At 39.4% G+C, this 17,637-nt stretch overlaps 1 pseudogene; it reads right to left on the bottom strand.

Moving 5' to 3' along the window:
• Positions 1–2,153: 2,153 nt before the first annotated feature.
• Positions 2,154–3,213, bottom strand: LOC112177703 (annotated as a pseudogene).
• Positions 3,214–17,637: the final 14,424 nt, after the last annotated feature.

Raw genomic sequence — 17,637 nt, 5'->3', positions numbered from 1 at the left:
TTTTCACAGTTCAAAACCTCTATGTAGAATCTCAACCTAGTGCTCAGAGAAGCTGGGTTCCGGACCCTGAATTTGTTTAATACCACAAGCACATCTGGAAAACGCAAGGCAATCCTGGAATTTTTCCCAGCTGTGGGAGAAGATGCGCCCACAGTTCTACTAGCCAATTTGAAGAGTACTGATGAAGAAAGCATCAACCTTACTGTTGCTTGTAAGGGATATTTTTTGGAGCCCTTTGTCTCCGCTGCTGCTGAGCAACGTGCAATTTCAACTATTCACCAGATCGGATAACATGTATTGAGACCTCATATTACACTGGCGGGCGAGACTAGGGCTGCTGTAGATTCTTGGCATTAACTGTAAATGCCAACAATTTCACATATACATATATGATATATCTAGAAATGGTAGAGGTGCTCATTCTTTTTAACAGAATATCATCTCTTACCTGGTATTGGCAGCGAACATTTTGTTCGTGTTTGTGTTGTTTTACAACTCGTATTCTTTAATAAAATGGATGCATATTGGTGGTCTTAACTCTTAAGCAATAGCTTTATTTTAGCTTTCCTTTTTCTGTCTAACCAGGAAATGGCAGACCTTTTTCAATGGTAATTATGCCCCTTTTTCTGTGTGTGTATATATAATTGTATATCCTGCATTTTCTTGGATTCTACTCCAATACCCTTTTGTGATCTGCAGGCATTTTGCTCAACAAATTATTGCATCTGTTAGAGACAAATAAGCGTGATATAGCCTTTATTTTTTGCCGGGGGCATGCATTGCAGTTCTGTATAAGAACCAAAGCACCATCTGATGATTCAGAAGAAGGAAGGTACCAAAATGCATTTTTCCCCCGAAAGAATAAGATCCATAGCTTAGCAAAGGTAAACATTTGACAATGCAATTAACTTATCTCAGAAGTTAGTCAAATCTGGTGAGCTCAATTCAACATCCAATCTTTCCAGGTCAAGAATAGATAGCCTTGGCAGAAACTTATGGACTGAATCTTTCTTCGGTAACTGAGCGAAATGGGTAAAGACTTGGAAATATGAAATCAAAATCCGCCTTGTTGGAGAATGGAGAGTAGTGATGTTGTGATCAAGTTCTCAATAAAAATTATTCTATGCACCAACGGTGCAAATGACCCAATATTTATAAGATGATCTCAACCCTTGATATTTATAATTAATATTTTTATTAATAAACTAAGAGTGTATTTAATATAATCTAACCATCCATTTTATTTTTTTATTTTTTATTGTTCAATCACACGGTGTCCTTAAAGGCTTCTTAGGCCCAGACACTAATCCGTGCTCGGGGGATCTTGTCAGAATGCTTCCTCCCCCTGACCACCAAGGATATATTGAGATTTAAATCCAATAAGTGTCGGCGGGATTCGAACCCGGGTATGGGGTTTCCACACCTGGAGGCTTTTACCAACTCGATCACTTGTGGTGGTTATCTAACCATCCATTTGTGTCAGTGCAAATGCATGTCGGTGCACTGAATCCTCCCCAGTTCTAAATCATCCACTTTAATCAATGGTTATTCAATCTCCTATGTTGTTGGGATATAAGTTTGAATCCGATCACTGTCCTTCAAAGAAGTACTTTTAAGAGCACGTGCTCAATTAACCAACAATGAAAAAAGCACTTTAAGGCCATGGGTAGCTTAAGTTATTTAAAATGCAGATGAAGTCCCTTGAGACAACAAGCTAGCTAGGTATCCTCTGAAACAACTCAAAGTCCTTTTGACTTGGTGCTTTGGCCTTTCCACATCTCAAAAGGTACTTGCAGAAGCTGCGTCTAAATTTGTGTGGTTGTTTGAACTCATCTTAGAAAGTGAAAGCAATCTATGATATTGGAGTTATGGGACAAAATCATACGACAGGAAACACCCTGGATAGCAATTAGCGATGAGGGATGTTCCAATTGTTAACAAGGAAGGACTTTACAGCACATACCAGTGGAGCTAAATCTGCTCCTAATAGGATGCAAGATTTACAATGTGGTCATGCAGGCAGCAATTAATTGAACCTTCACTCTGGACGTTTTAGTACTAGTAAACTAACTGGTCTGACTATATATATAAGCTAGAGTTGTTAGATCTTTTCCTCTGATAGCATATATAACAAACAAAAAACCACCACCCCGTGTTGCAATTTATTCTCAATATCGACTAATTAAATGTAATGCATAGTAAAGGTAGGGAGGCATAGCAAAATATAGATAGGGTGATAAGCAATATTCAAGGTCATACATAAGATACTGAAAGACATTTGTATTTAACATGATGAACTAGGCAGCTAATTAACCAGCCGGAGCAATGTCTACACCTCGAGGGGGTTCATCCCAAGAGCTGCCCGGATCCTGTTGGATGCAGCAATGTCTATCCCATCCTCACAATGATTCTCGTGATTCCTACCTGGACTAGGAAGTTGACATCCCCTCCTAAAGCTGGGAAGGTCTCTATTTTGACGAAGTAGAGGGTGATAGTTGTCTCTTTCCCGGACCCGTTCATGGCGCCTAGCCTCATCTCTTTCCCTACTCGTACTCCTCATCCTCCTCCTCCTCCTCCTAGTTTGATAATATTCATTCAACACCCTCTCCTGAGTCTCCTCCTCCAAGCCTTCATCCTCCAAAGTACTTTTTCTAGGTTCCAACAAACCAAGCAACCACATAGTCTCTCTCTTCTTAATCCTCGGCAAGACAATGTCACACCAGTATTCACTCGTCAGAAGCTCCTCCATAACCTCATCTCCACATGTGTCTAAGAAAAGCCTCCATCGGCCAATTTCCTCCTCAGCTTTAGATAGTCATTGTACAAGGGCTCCAGGTATCGGTAGACATCAATCTCTGTAGCCGTGAGCCTCCAGTAAAATGCTCCGAGTACCTGGACGTATTTGAAGGGCTCGTTCTTGATGATCTCTAGCACGAGTTCCTTCTCAGTTGGATTTGAAGCATCTTCAATACCAGGCACAAGAAGGGTGTGGACTTTCAGTTACCTCCGAATGTCCCACCTATGCGATCCAGTTCTATGGCTTTTTCCAGTAGGGATTCGGCCGTCAACCCGAAGCAATGCTCCTTCCAGTATCTCATATCTTGTATCTTGGTCCGGACGATATTTGGCAACAGGTTCTCTGGCTTTGTTCCATTCATGTATGTTTTTCGCCAGCGGGTCAGTGCGGTTCGCCATTACTCCTGTTAGAATTTGTGGTTTTGATACCACTGTTGGTATTTGGTGCGGAAGCTTTAGTAGTAGTGGGCTAGGACAATGTGTTTAGGAAAAGATGTTTAGGAGATAGGTGAGCTAGGACTAGAAGTAGAGGAGGTGCTAAAGAGTTAGAAACAGAGGAGGTTGTATGTAAAACAGAGGAGCTGTGGTGACGTTGGTTAATTCATTACATTCCATTCATACAAGGCTAAATTGATACATATAAATAGACACCAAGTCCACCGACTTGCTTAATTAACCGACCTTCCCTATGTGGTTAGTTGCACCGACTTGACATATGTGGTTAATTACTAACCACTCATTAATGGACAACACTAGAACTCACTAGAAGTTTAATACTTTAATTACACCATGACTCTAGAACCTTTCTACACTAGCTACCTCTAGATTAATCTAGATAACTAGATTATCAATGTGCATTACTGTTTTAACACTCCTCCTTAATGCACATTGATGATGCTCCGAGCAATCTCGTAGTAATTCAAGTCTTGATCTTGGAAGTACCTTGGCGAAGGTGTTCTCGCTCTTGCTATCTTTAGCCTTTCTTCGGCTTTCTTCTTCCATGGCCTTTCTCCGGCTTTCTTCTTCATTGCAACTTCACAACCAAAACTTTTTGGTTGTGGAGGATTTGAACTCCCTTCTTTATTTGCTTGACGAGGTAGAGTCCTTGGCTGCTTTTTCACTAGGCAAATATTTTTCTTCTCGACTTCTGCTTTCATGGCCATTTGTTGCCATTGGATGGGGAAATTTCTATTTTTCATCCTTATTTTGAAGATCAACCTTCTTTTCTTGTCAAATATGTTGCAGAAGTCTCCATGAAATAATATAGCATAACCATTTTCCATCATTTGTACGACACTTAGGAGATTATGCTCCAAGCTAGGAACTAATAGAACATCATTAATCTTTTTAGTTCCTAAATTAGTCGGGATGGAAATCGTACCTTTGCCTTTAGTTTTCACCATTTCTCCATTTCCTAGTTTCACTTGAGACTTTTGTGAAGTATCAAGTTTGGAGAAAATGGTTTTGTCTCCAGACATATGATTGCTGCAGCCGCTATCCACGTACCACTTCTTATTTCTCTCTTCAATCGCCGAGTGACATGCATAGAAGAGCTGCTCATCTTGCTCATTTTCTTCTGAAAAATCTACTCGGTGATTTTTCTTGAGGAAACAATTTTCCTCAATATGACCAAATTTGTTGCAGTTTCGGCATTTTGGTTTTCCCCTAAACCAACAATATTTTTCTTGATGATTATTTTTGTGGCAGATTCCACATGGAGAATAATTTCTTTTCTCCTTTATATCTTTTTTATTTGCCCAATATTTGGGTCTATCTCCTCCTCTAGAAAATTCTTCAAACTTCTTTTCTTTTTCATTTTTATGAGATCGAATATTGAGTTTAGATCGGAATGCACTTTCTATAGGACTTTCATTCCGACTACTCAATCTTTTTTCATAAGCTTCTAAAGAGCTTATTAGTTCTGTCACCGAAAGAGTTGTCATGTCTTTAGAATTTTCGATGGCAGTAACTATTGGGTCATATTTTTCAGTGAGGCTAATGAGTATTTTTTCAACTACTCTAGTCTCACTAATATTTTCACCATAGGCTCTTAATTGATTTACTATTTCCTTTAACCGGGAATAGTAATCTTTTACGATCTCAGAATCTTTCATTTTCAAATTTTCTAACTCTCTCCTCATTGTTTGTAGTTTAACGGAACGTACCTTTGCCGTCCCTTGAAACTCCTCCTTTAGTAGATCCCAAGCTTCTTTTGATGTGGTAGCTCCCATGATTCTTGAAAAATTTGTATCGTCCACCGCTTGTTGAATGGCAAAGAGAGCACTAGCGTCTCTTAATTTTTCTTTCTTTTCTTGCCTCAATTGCTCCACCGTCGGATTTTCTGGAGTCGAGAATCCTTTCTCTACTATGTCCCATAGATCTTGAGACATAAAGAAGGTTCTCATCTTGATACTCCAAAAATCATAGTTTTCTCCCTTGAAGATGGGAAGAGGAATTGATGTTTGGTTGGAGGTGGAGGTAGACATGGTGGAAGACACAAATCAACGCCCCAAATTTGATCGAAGAAAGCTCTGATACCACTGTTAGAATTTGTAGCTCTGATACCACTGTTAGAATTTGTGGTTTTGATACCACTGTTGGTATTTGGTGCGGAAGCTTTAGTAGTAGTGGGCTAGGACAATGTGTTTAGGAAAAGATGTTTAGGAGATAGGTGAGCTAGGACTAGAAGTAGAGGAGGTGCTAAAGAGTTAGAAACAGAGGAGGTTGTATGTAAAACAGAGGAGCTGCGGTGACGTTGGTTAATTCATTACATTCCATTCATACAAGGCTAAATTGATACATATAAATGGACACCAAGTCCACCGACTTGCTTAATTAACCGACCTTCCCTATGTGGTTAGTTGCACCGACTTGACATATGTGGTTAATTACTAACCACTCATTAATGGACAACACTAGAACTCACTAGAAGTTTAATACTTTAATTACACCATGACTCTAGAACCTTTCTACACTAGCTACCTCTAGATTAATCTAGATAACTAGATTATCAATGTGCATTACTGTTTTAACAACTCCAAATAAATTGAGAAATTGCAGAAAGAAAAAGTTCTTTTTGTAAACTGAAAAGGCTTTGAGGTTCTTTTTTATAGGGGATTTTCCTTATCAGACGAAAGACAAAGTCCTTCTCCTAGTAAAATTAATTAGGTCATTCTCCTACCAAGATGATGCAGGAGCATATTGGTCAATTAAGTCGCTTTAATAAAGTTAAGGCAGCAATGAGCATGGCAATAAATGAATGTTGATTTCTTCCTCATATCTTGATTTGTAATTGCATAAATTTATTGGTATTTTTATTATTAATTGGATAGATTTGATATTCATTTTGTAATTTTCCATTAACTATTTTTCCTAATTTTGATTAGACTCTTATGCTATTTTAAGCAAGAGTTTGTCATTTTTGTAAGGGAGCTTTTTTGACATTATAAAATACAATCGCTTTTCAGCTGCTTATAATGAGTTGTGTTCTTCTTATTTTTGGTGACGTGTGCTATTACATTTAGGACTCGTCCCCCATCAATTTGGTATAAGAGCTCTAGTGAGAGCATGGTGGATTTCATGGCTTGAAGCAGTGGGAAGGTACTCGAATGGAGGGTCGTGATAGCAACAACATGGAGGAAATCAAGATGATGATCAACAACTTGCAAAACGTATCAATCGTATCAAAACTCGACGCCAAGGAGGTAAGAGTTGCGATGGGAAGAGAGATGTTTATCAACTTGTCACTTGCATCGAAACCTCGTGCCAAGATGGTGAGGGTTTCAACTGGGAGGTCAAATTATTTCAGAGTTATGACAGCAGCTTATATATAGTACATTACTACTAGTTATTACTTAAGTTTTCCCAAACTAATCCAAAGCTTCATAACAATGTGCGGTACGATGATGAGCATTATTGAATTCCATAGTCGATTCATTCCCCAATATCGTAAAGGACGAATTTCAACGCCAGTAAAAATTGTTTCCTTGTACATTCAATTCCACAAACAGGTGCGTACGTGGTACACCGGCCAAGAACGACAGATGCCCGGTACCATATATGAGCAAAGATGGAGCTAAACTTATCAGAGCCGGCTTTCTGCTTCGAATTCATAGGTTGTAAGTATGACATGAGCTTGTAAGTAGGTGTTTCAAAATGATGATGTGCACTCTGACGTCTTGGATTTATTTTTACTTGAATCAGAAAGTGGTGTTCTTAATCTACGTACTTCAGAAAATTTGTTAATCGGAGGACTATTGAGGGGTCTCCTTGAGTTTTTATCTGCCGATTAGTGGTTTACAATTTTACATAGCTACTTACAGACAACAAATCCAGAGGAACAAGAAACTTGGATCAGAAATTGAAACGCTGGCTGTACACAAAACTTAGCACCAATTAAGAAAAAAATTAACCGGTTTGACGATCTCGGCCTCTTGGCCTCCTCCATGTCCTCGTTCTTCAGCCTTGCCAACTCAAGTCTCAGTACAGTGGGCAGCTCCATAATATGATAATATGTACCAAGAGATCCGGAGTTTGGGGGAAACGCTCTCAGATGCAGCGGCAGATCCACGGTTGTGATGGCAGAGTAGTTGCCTTTTTTTTTTTTAGGGGAGTAGTTGCCTCTTAACTTCTTAAGTCTCTCTGCATTACCATCATCTTCATGGTCAGTATATGAGTGCATATTTTCAATCACTTTTTCATCCTACAAGATCACAGTACGTACATTTTGTTGGATTAATCTAAGACAAGAAATCATGACAATGTCCAAGTTAATTTCCAATCATCACGCTTGTTTTGATTTATTTTATTTTATTTGCTCAATGCATTGGTTTCACTTTAAAAATGCAAGGCCAGTAGTGATCTTTATATATTTTCAAACTGTACATACACTAACAATTACTTTTGTTTGTTTTTTCCTTCTCTTTATATGCATGTAATGCAGAGATAAGTGAGGTTCTTTTTCCGACCACAGAACCTAGTGCGGAAGCAGCTGGAGGTGGTGATAATGTATGTTCTCCTCCCCAATGCACTGATATTAGACAATGTATTCGAAGCCTTTCAAGATGTAATTGTGGAAGAAGACCTCTTAAAGGTATTAAGTGTATTAACAGATGTTGCGTCTGTAATTGTGTGTAAGATTCGAGATCGCAATAGTGCAACAACAACAATAATTATTATGGCTTACTTGAGCTTTGTCTCAATCCGTTTCTCACCTATTTATCTAACCACAACAATATTTGTCTCAAAGAAAAAAAAATTATAAACCTGGCAGTAGTTTCCTCTTTGTAAGTGAGACATTATGAGTTCGATTCACATATGACTAATTGTTGTAATTCTCAATTTCTCATTTGTTGATGTAATTAACAAAAAAAAAAACACTATACTTATCTAATAACTGTTCAAGTAAATCCAGAATATGTGTCTAGCCCAAACTCGAGAGTACTTGCTCTAGTTGAAATAAGGTTTATATTAGAGATACTCTCGGAGAATCTTAGGAGATATCCAATCAATGTACGATTATGTTTCTATGTACAACTCTATCTCTATACTTGTAATCCTCTACATAAAGAGGCCCCTATTATCAATGAAATGATGACTCAATTCTCTCCTAATTCAGTATTCCTCAAACACGTTATCAGCACGAAGCTCTAACCCTGAAACAAATAGCCAAACCCTGATTCAAGAAGCTAAAATCCTAAATTCGAATACAAAACCTTGAAGCCTTTTCTGCCTCCACATCACAACTTTTGCCATTAGAAGTGCCTCTACCCAAGGATACGGGAACCAGAAATATTTTTCCCGGAACCGGCCAAAAAACAGGTGAACCGGCCACCGGAACGGCTGCTGCACCTTGAACCGCCAACCTTAATAATTCTTCTGTTCCAGTCAGCCTAGACCCAGACGAGCCCAAAAGAGGGAGCAGCCCACAAAGGAGGAAGAAGGCTCGGACAAAGGAAGAAAGAAAGAAAGAAAGAAAGAAAGAAAAAAGAGCACGGGCCCACTGCCAGAAAAGCAAGAGAAAAAAAAAAAGGGAAGCCCACGTGAGGTAGCAGAAGAACAAGAAAAGAAAGAGAAAAAAAAAAGGGTGGGCCGCAGCCAAAGAAAAAGAGAGGTGGGCTGCAGCCGAAGAAAGAAAAAATAAAAAAAAAGAAGCCCCATAGCCCATTGCCGGAAGAGAAAAAAAAGAAAGAAGGCTGCTAGAGCCCAGCCAACTCCAGCCACCGCCGGCCACCTCCGGCAACCAAATTCCTGCGAATTTTTCCGACAATTTTTTACACTTTTCAAGGTATGTTTTAAAGGTTCTTTTAGTTCCCGTTTTTGAAGTTTTTTATTGTTTTTCTCTTCTTTTTCTCGGGGACTTGCAACCTCCCTTTCTTCTTCATAGGGGAAACCAAAAGCCGAACTGTAGGGGTTCGTGCTCACTCCAAGTTTGGAGCTTGTAGAGTCCTCCAAACTTAGAGTTTGTTGAGATAAAATGATTGATCACAAAAATCATTGTTTCGATCTAATCCAACCCCTCTTGGAATCGAATTTCTTGGAAGCGACTACGCTCGGAAATTCCTAATTTCTTGGAAACGACTACGCTAAGAAATTTTATTTGTTTTCGTGGCAGTCTTTTTCTCTCCGAAACTAACCCTAATTTCTTGTTCTCTTTTAGGATGAGTAACCTGAACAAATTGGATTTTGCTCCATTGGGAACAACTGGCTCTGAATATCACAGGTGGGTTCGTGATATCCGCTAGCATCTTAAGGCCGATGGAATCTTGGATACGATTCTCGAGCCTAGCCAGGACGTGCTAACTGTTGGGCAAGCTCAAGCTTTGGAAGCAAATAGTGCAGCCTTAGAGGCAAATAAGGCGAAAGCCATCATCCTAATGACTCGTCATATGGATGATTCGCTCCAGTACGAATGTATGAATGAAGAAGACCCTAGAAGGCTGTGGGTCTCACTCGAAGATAGATTTGGCAACGTCCGTGACTCTCTGCTTCCTGACCTAGAAGTGAGATGGCATAGCCTCCGCTTCTGTGATTTCAAGTCAGTTCTTGACTATAACTCGGAAGCACTTCGCATTAAATCCTTAATGGAATTTTGTGGTAAAGAGATCACAGATGCGATGTTGATTGAGAAAACTCTCTGTACCTTCCTCGTTTCTGCATTGATAGTTGCTAAGAACTATCGAATCGATGTTGTTGCAGGATGGATCACAAGGTTTCATGAGCTCATTGGAGCTATGAATGTCACTGAAAAGCATGACAACATCCTTGTGAAGAACTATAATTCGATATCCGTGGAAATAGAGCATATTCCGAAATCCAATTATAGTCGCGCCCCTAAGAGAATGCTCCAAGAGCGAAACCCTAATCTTAGGGATACTTCTGGACGTTCTGGTCCATATAATTGCTCTACTTGGGAAGGTAACCGCCAAAATAGGCGAACACGGAACCGAAGAGGTAAACGTGGAAAGAGAGAGGGAGGCAACGCCTCTGGCCATGTTGGTGGCGCCACCAACACTAAGAGCCATTTAAATGACGCTTTCAAAGCGCCTCGATCAATGGAGTTTGAACAAAGAGATGTATGTTATCGATGTGGAGTGTCTGATCATTGGGCGCACATTTGTAGAGCTCGTGAAGAAATTGTCACCGCTTACAAAGCATATTGTGAAGCAAGAGAAGCTCACTATATGGAACAAGAAGATGATCTAGAGTGAAGTGTTGAAGACTACAAATCTGGCTGGGATCAATAGATCGCCAATTCTGTTTAAGTCTTTATTTTTCCAAGAGATGTAATAGGCAATTGCCATATATTTTTATAGTAAATGCCAATGGTTTAGTTTTTCTTCAAAGTAGGCTCACTCAAAGTAAGTGTGATGTCTAGGAAGGTTCTGAGATTAGTGGTATTTAATCGAGCCTTGCTCCACCGACATCTCTCTACTCACCTGGTCACATTTATTTTGGAATTACCGAAAGAACTTAGACGACTACCATTGTTTTTCATTAGCTAACATTTTGAATTAGATTTTGTTTAGTCAAAGAGACAACGATGTAACTCCGTTGGCTTATGAATAAAATTTCGAGTTCTTTATGACTCCATTTTGATTATGAGCATATGACTTTTGTGACTACGATGGCTGGGCCATTAGTATTAATTCAAGGACATGGAATAGCCCAAGTTTCACTTGCCAAATGGCACCTTAATTACTGTCACAAAAACTCTCTACACACCTAGGGTCACTCGCACCTATGAATAGCCAACGGATTCCATACGAAAACGCATGTAGAGAACGGAAATGAGTTCCTTTGCAATACCTGTAATAATTGCGAACAAATGCGCGTCTTAGAAAAGTTTATGCATGTGTCTCTCTAGTGGATTCTATGCCACTATTCGAGCTATTAATCCAATAAAGTTATGAGAAAAGATCTCTTGAATTTAGAGACATATTGGCTTTGTCACGACATGATAGATTATCCTAGTCATGATATGATGATCCGTCTACTAATGACTTCACATGGACATCATTTCTTTCGAGCGAAACGAAGCATGAATCAAAAGTTGATTTCTGGACTAAGTGTGACCGACGCAGCTGCCTAGGGCACCGCCTCCGTCTACCACCAGTCTAGGGCTGGCGTAGTCCTTATCCATAACGCCATGGATAGCGTCCATCATGGTGATGGCGCCTTAGGTGATGCTGCAATCACCAACTTGCTTCAAATAGCGTTTCAGACGCTCAGGCCCAACCAAAATTCTCATTGGTTGCTTCTAAAGCCTCTCGCTAGTTTTACAAAGCCCGTTCCTTAGGGAAATTAAGACTGAGACTGTCCTATGAAAATGATATAAAATACTCATTATGTTCTTACATAGAATCTGTGGAGTAGTTCAACAAACTTGTGGACATTTAAATATCTTATGATGTTGGTTGACACGCAAACACGCTGGTCACGTGTTGTGCCATTGTCCACTTGTAAATGCTACTTATGCTACACTCCTAGAAAATATCATATGACAACGGGCTCACTCCCCAGATCATCCTAATTCCGTTAATTGGATTTGACGATGCTAGAGAGTTTACATCGAAGACTTTTGATGGTTATTGCATTGGGACTGATGTTGGACATCATATTCCCATGAACATACCCAAATGGTCTAGCGGAAATGTCTACGATGGTAGTCCGGACATTGGTAATGCGCACCAATCTCCTTATATCCGCTTAGGGTGATGCAATATAGCATGCAGCTATGCTAATTCGTCTATGACCCACCGCCATTTAATCTACCTTTGCGTTACAGCTAGTGATTGGGTACAAGTATCGTACTTACGCATATTTGAATGTGCTATTTATATGCCAATTGCGCCGCCACAACGCTCTATGATGGGTCTGTACAGACGAATGGGCCACTACGTTGGATTTGAGACTCCAACAATCGTCCGACACTTAATGCCCTTGCTAGGCGATTTCCTTACAACTAGATCTGCGGGTTGTCACTTTGATGAGACAGTCTTCCCGTAGTTAGGGGGAGATAAGAACAAGGAAGTTCAGTAGGAACGACAGAAATTGTCGTGGCCTGTCCCCACTATGTCTCATCTCAATCCATACTAAAGTGACGAGATCACACAAATATGCTGCAAACATGCCTGCAAGGAAGGACGTTCCTACGAGAGGATGTAGCGGCACCCTACATGGAGGTAGACATGGCGCCAACGCCAAAGACAGTGGCACTCTGGCATTATAGGCCATGGCCCCAGCTAGGATGCGTGGGAGGCCCGTGAGTTCGAATGATACTTTGGCACACTCTAATCCTTTGATCATCGACACTCAAAATCCGTCTCATGAGAATCTTTCGGGTTATAGTTATCGTTGGGGCACTTCTCAACGTCAAAACCTATTCCTGAGAATATAGAGCTCTATGAAAATTACACTAGTGTACATGAGACGTGGGATAGAAACTCCATCATAATTGATGATGTAGTTGCACATTTCGTTGCGCATGAGTTTGTTGAGTCCGATGATATAGAAGCATGCTCCGTTAATGAATGAATGCCAATGTGGAGAAATTTGGCATAAATGGAAAGATGCGATCCGGGTTAAGTTGAATTCTCTAACGAAGAGGAAGGTTTTTCGAGCTGATGATGCCAACACCTCCTAAACATAAAACTTATTGACTAATGGGTCTTCATTAGAAAGCGTGATGAGAAAAAAGAGATGGTAATCTCGCCTTATGGCGCAAGACTTCTCACAAAATGCCCTGGAATCGACTACGATGAGACATATTCTCTCGTAATGGATGTCATTGCACTTCACTACCCTGTCAGTTTGGTAGTTTCCGAATAACTGAACATGCAGCTTACGAATGTGGTCACTACGTATCTCTATAGGGATCTAGATATGGAACATACAAGAAGGTTCATTGTGAACTTCATTTACCCAAGTCAAGTGGCTCTAGACCACGGAGCGCGTTTACAAAAAGGTTGAAACGCTCACTAAAGTGACTACTTGATTGGGAAGGGATATGCCTACGTGTTTCCATAACAAGTTTCGGATTTTATCGTAGTTCATGTTGGACATGATTTTCATTGGAAGCCCTTAAAGAGTTAAGGGAAAACCGCTAAACACTTGAAATCTGAGTTTGAGATGAAGGATTTTGGGAGAACACGATTATGTCTCAGTTTGGAACTTGAGCATCGTGTTGATAGATGCTTAGGTATTTTGACAAGGTCAAGCCTTTAAGCACCCCCATGATCGTCCATATTCTTAATCCTAAAAAGGATCATCTTCGTTCAAAGGATGATGACGAAGATGCGCTAGGGGCAAAAATGTCCTAGTTAAGTACAATAGGCGCATTATTGTACTTAGCTCAATGCACAAGACCGGACATCTCATTTGCCATGAACTTGTTACTTAGATATAGTTTTGCGCCAATGCGACGCCATTGGATTGGTGTAAAAGATATATTTCGATACTTGAGATGTATGATTGATATGGGCTTGTTCTATCCCTACAAAGAGATGATTGATTCAGACACATCACACACCATGAACACCGCCAACACTGGCCTGTGTCCACTATCCCCATCCCAAAATGACATGTGTTTTGGAAGGTTTTGCTGATGTTGGGTATCTCTCTGACCCACACAAAGGTCATTCACAAACTGGTTAAATGTTCACCATGGGTAAAGACCGTGATATCTTGGAGGTCTACAGAACAGACCCTAGTCAATATATCTTCGAATAATGCAGAGATTATTACTCTTCACAAAGTGGTTCGTGAATGTATATGGATTGGATCCATAATTACACATGTTCCAAATAATTGTGGTTTGAAGTTTACCACAGATGAGCCTACGAGCATTTAAGATAATGTTGCTTGTTTTGAATAAAGAAGCAAAGGCTACATCAAAAGCGACAACACTAAGAATAATCAGCAACAACAAACTCTCCTCAAGATCAAAGTGAACTAGGTTCAATCTGAGGACAGTGCGGCAGGCTTGCTTACTAAGTCATTGCCTAAATTCCACTTTCAAGAAACATGTTGGTAGCATTGTTTGCTGAAGTGATCCGAACTCCAATGACTGTAGTCGTCAGGGGGAGATGCAGACATCAGGAGGAGGTGTCTACATGTATGGTCTCGAAACGTGAAGGGTGTGTTGTGCTCTTTTTCCACTTTGTCCGAGGTTATTTTTGTCCCACTGGGTTTTTGTTACTCGGCAAGGTTTTTAATGAGGCAACGAGAGGAGCACCACGTTTGGGCGACACAAAGGGGAGTGTTCAAGTAAATCCAGAATATGTGTCTGGCCCAAACTCGAGGTTACTTACTCTAGTTGAAATAAGGTTTATATTAGAGATATTCTCAGAGAATCTTAGAAGATATTCAATCAATGTACGATTATGTTTCCTTGTACAACTCTATCTCTATGCTTGTAATCCTCTATATAAAGAGGCCCCTATTATCAATGAAATGATGACTCAATTCTCTCCCAATTCAGTTTTCCTTAAACAATAACTAAATTTTAATGAAAAAACACATTCTATACGAAGATCATGAAAATAACGGTGGCGATGCTTCTCCTCAATACTACCCAACATGTATAGACCTGGGCTTATGTCAGGTTTCTTTGCTGGGCTTTTATGTGGATGAAGTATGGGCGTATGGCGTCCAAGTTCCTCAATTGGACAACGATTAGACGCTTTTGACTATGACTCTAGATCTTAGCAATTGAACTCGGTACATGCACTAGTTGTAGATGACCGTGATACTTCGATTGTTCGATACACTTCCTTGTACTTCGGTACGTGGGCTTTCCATGAGTTTCTTAGCTGGGATTGTGTACTGAGTTTAAGGGCACGTTTACTTACTTCGAATGGGAAGGAATGATTACAGGGTAAAACTATTCCTACGCTTACTAACATATAAAGGAATCAGAATGATTTCGATAAAAGTCTTCCTGCGTTTACTAACACATGAAGGAATTGGAACGGGTGTAGGTCTCACCTCCTTATAAGGAATCAATTCTTGAATACTCAGAAATTTGATTCCGAAGGGGGGGGGAGATGGGTTTAGGAATCAACTAATCTGGAATCAATACTGATTCCTTTCTTCTCCCATTCTAGTTGTCTCCGATTCATGATTATTTTCCATTCCAAGTAAACGCACCATAAGTGAGGAAGGTTGGGGTGGTTTTGCTTAGAATCCCGATCCAGTTATAGCTAAAAATTGGTCATATGACCGTATGTTTGTGAATGCTTTCTTTTCATGTCTATCAGGGCTTCGAGGTTTATCTTCTCAATTTTTTTATTTAGTTGTAATCGCGAGTTTAATGATTTGTTAAAATTTTATCCGTAATTTGGTCCTACTTGTGATGATCATCGATGATAAAAAAGTCAAAAGTTCTTTTTTTTTCCCCTAAAAAAATTAAAAATAAAAAAATTCTTAGTTGAATGGATGAATATTGACAGAGATCCGATCTCAAGTTCAAATACAAAAGATGTACCTGTAAGATTACATGCTCAGCCAACAATGACACAAAGCACTTCATGTTCGTGGTAGCTTAAATTATTTAAAAAAGTTATATAGAAAAATGTATTTGGTAAAAATTTAAAAACAAGTTATTTCAAAAGTTGCGTACAATTTGACAACTGTTGTAAATTATTATGGCTATATCATGTAAATAGATATATATTAGAAGATGCTTTTCTCTTCCTAGTTTTAAGGGTTCCATGTTTTAAGGAGGACTTTAAGGGTCCTTGTTTTATGGAGGACTTTAGGCTACATGTTCCTTACCTTCCACTATATGTAGTCCATTTCTCATCCATGTTGAAAAGATAAAAACAGAACATACTACACTCCTTCTCTATATCTAAACTCTCTTTCTCTTAAGTTCTTTGAAGCAAAAGCTCTCTCCATTTTCTGAAACACTTTTATGTTCGTTTTACAACAACAACAACTTATAGAAGTTAGTAAGATGCAATTTTCATAAACTAAAAGCTATAACTGCTTATTGCTAAAGTTAAATTTTCCCATACTAGAAATCAATAATGTTTAGTACGATGATCAACATTGAATTCCATAGTCGATTCATTTCTCCTGAAGCGTAGAGGACGAATTTCAAATGCCACTACTAGGTGTGAGGCACACCAGCCAAGAATGACAGATGCCCCCTACGGCCCTACCATATATACATTAGCAAAGATGGAGCTAGACTTATCAGAGCCAATTAGCTTTTCCGCTTCGAATTCATAGGTTGTAAGTATGAAGTGAGCTTATAAGTAGGTGTTCGAAAAGATGTGCACCCTGACGTCTTGGATTTATGTACTCGAATGGGTACAGTTGAATCAGAAAGTAGTGCTATGGTGTTAACCCACTTTACAAAATTTGTTACAGGGAGGACGGCTCTCCTGGAGTTTTCATCTGCCGATTAGGGTTTACATAGCTACTTACAAATAACAAATCCAAACTCATTGTCAATGATGAAAAGTCAGCAAGTTAACAATCAAAACTAAATTTGGAAATGTGACATTAAAGAACAAGAAACTTGTACCAGAAATTGATACTTTAGTTGTGCAGAAAACTAAGAATCAAGAAACAATGTAGTTAATAAGGTTATCAGCACCTTCGTAGATTTTGCCCTTGGCCTCCATGTCCACGTCCATGCCCTTGTTCTTCAGCCTTTCCAACCCAAACCCTAATATGATAATGATAAAGTGGTTCACTTTTTAGGGTATCCAAAATAGTAATTCACCTAATATAATTCTATGATAAGGTAATATGTACATATTGATACGGAATTGGATTCACATTTGCTCACCACTATTCCTTAGGTGGTGATACAACCATTAAATAAGAAGAAGCTGCCATTTGTGATAATTCATTATGATGAGTTCATGACTAATTATAGTTAACTAATTAGTAATTATTATTAATTGCCATAAAGCTGGTCATGTTGTAGAGAAATTGAATTTGAGAGGAATTTGCTGTGTATTCTCATTGATAATAGGGGCCTCTTTATATAGAGGATTACAATGCATAGAATCTCAATCATACAAGGAAAGTAATTCTACATTGATTAGGATTCTAGATCCTTCTAATTAAATCCTATTACCACTAGGTCAAGTAACCTAGAGTTTGGGCTAAACACAAATTAGGTTTTCCTTGAACACTCCCCCTTGTGTTGCCCAAACGCGGTGCTTCTCTCGTTGCCTCGTTAAAAACCTTGCTGAGTAACAAAAACCCAGTAGGACAAAAATAACCTCGGTCGAAGGGGAAAAAGAGCACAACACACCCTTCACGATTCGAGACGAACATGTAGACATCTCCCCCTGATGTCTGCGCCTCCCCCTGATGACTACG

This window comes from Rosa chinensis, chromosome 7 (assembly GCF_002994745.2).
Source record: "Rosa chinensis cultivar Old Blush chromosome 7, RchiOBHm-V2, whole genome shotgun sequence".
NCBI lineage: Eukaryota > Viridiplantae > Streptophyta > Magnoliopsida > Rosales > Rosaceae > Rosa > Rosa chinensis.
Note: the sequence above shows the minus strand (reverse complement) of the source record. Positions and strands in the feature narration are given on the sequence as shown.